Raw genomic sequence first — 1,973 nt, 5'->3', positions numbered from 1 at the left:
TGTTTAGATGGATGTATGAAATAAAGGCAGATAGAAAGTTACATCATCTATTTCTGCCCTTTGATCTGATTTAATCAAAGGCTATGTTCACACTGCAGGCCTTGATGCTCAATTTTCAATTTTTTGTGAAATCTGAATTTTTTTTTGCGTTGCCGTTCACATTTCCAACTATATGCAACTTTTATGTGATCTCCTGTGTGAACTGCAGTCATACAACGCAAGTGTCCCGAATGCGCAGTAGAGGACGCAATGACATGACAGGCCAGCGTGCTCTGTGTTTACGGAAGTAAACATGGATGGTAGTGCCGGAGCGCATCTAGCGATCTTTCCCAACAATAAAAATACAATCTTTTCAAGATGGTTTGACATAAATACTGCTCTCCGCATCATTGTCCGCCATGTTTTTGTTGTTTTTCTTGCCGCTTCTTCATAGCAAGACCCAGAAGAGTGACCTTTGTTGGGTATTAATTGCGATCAGGTCGGATGAATGCGACCTGGCCGTTCAGACACAGCTCACAGATTTGGCCTGGGTCACATTGGAAAAAATCGGATCTGTGTTGTTCAGACTGCCATGAAAAGATCAGATCCAGGTCACATATGGGCCAAAAAAAATTGGATTTGGGGTCACTTTAGGCTGCAGTGTGAACATAGCCAAAAAGAGAGTGGTGGGTTTTGTTGATCCTTATTTCAAAAAGCTTGCTTGTAAACACTTATTCATGTCGTCATGATTTTGGCAAAACAATCAGATTGAACATACTGTATTAGGTAGGTGACAACCGATGTCAACGTTACATTATACATTATTCTTATTTTATGGAATTGTAGCTTAGTTATGGAAGGCGCCTCCTGAAGTGCTATCTGGGTCTAACACACTCCTGCATTTTTTTTTGTTTTAATCATACAGACAGAAACTACAACTTCTTCCGTGATTGGTTTAGGGAAATTTAACAACTTTTCTATAGTCCAAGTGCTTCTACTGTGGAAAATACGTGGAGCAGACAAACATAAAAAGAGTAAATCAGATTTTTTTAGTTGAATCTAATCAAGAATTCTTTGTGCTTCTGGAAATAGACATAGCTGAATAAGTGATTACTTGTTTTTTTTAATATAGCAGGGAAATTTAATAACAATGTCTGAATGAGTCCATCGAACAACATCACAGCCTATTGAACTGATTGATTTGATGCTCAAACCTTATCAAACTTTTAACTTCTTTTTTCTGTACAGGACAGATGTGATGAAACAAAGTTATTGGTAACAAATACATAAAACAAAGTCCTCTTTAGAGATACTGCATTGATCTAAACATCCATTGCTGTAAAAGATTTACTGCTGTCGACGCAAAATTAGTTTATAAAAGCACTGTTGTAATGAGGATCGCTCAGTCAGGTTTATTAATTTAATCTTGCATCAGATAAAAGCAAAGTATCCGCTTAGCTCAGTTCTTTTGTACGCAAGACGAAGATAGTGACAAAGGGGGAGAACTCGCATATCTGAGTTACTGTGAGAGACTGGCTCCTTTGTTTTTATGTTCATGCATTTACAGTAGCAGATGCTTTTATCCAAAGTGACTTACAAAGTAGACACAATTTTACAGTCATCAGTTTTTTGTATCCTTCAGCTGAAAAGCCCAGCTGTGGTAGGAGGCCTTCACAATGGCAGAGCATAGAAACCTGCTCTATGCAAAGTTCATAAGAATAAATAAAGACATAAAATAAACCATAATTTAAGTCGCTTTAGCACGACAGGCTGCTCAGTGCAGCAGTGGGTAGCACTGCTGCCTTGCAGCAAAAAGGTTCCGGGTTTGATTCCCGGTCCGGGGTCTTTCTGCATGTAGTTTGCATGTTCTCCCTGAGCCTGCACGGGTTCTCTCCGGGTACACCGGCTTCCTCCCACAGTCCAAAAACATGACTGTTAGGTTAATTGGTTTCCCTACGATGGACTGGCGCCCTGTCCAGGGTGTACCCCACCTT

The 1,973-nt window shown here is 39.8% G+C and overlaps 1 protein-coding gene across 1 annotated transcript in view; it reads right to left on the bottom strand.

Moving 5' to 3' along the window:
• Positions 1-1,973, bottom strand: part of LOC107101607 (protein disulfide-isomerase A5-like) — a gene marked incomplete at its 5' end in the record, with an annotated part of 57,769 nt that overhangs the window by 6,306 nt on the left and 49,490 nt on the right. The gene's annotated exons all lie outside the window — the stretch shown is intronic.

This window comes from Cyprinodon variegatus, unplaced genomic scaffold, assembly GCF_000732505.1.
Source record: "Cyprinodon variegatus isolate N-32 unplaced genomic scaffold, C_variegatus-1.0 Scaffold1122, whole genome shotgun sequence".
Lineage (NCBI taxonomy): Eukaryota > Metazoa > Chordata > Actinopteri > Cyprinodontiformes > Cyprinodontidae > Cyprinodon > Cyprinodon variegatus.
The sequence above is the reverse complement of the archived record's forward strand: the minus strand, read 5'-3'. Positions and strand labels throughout refer to the sequence as shown.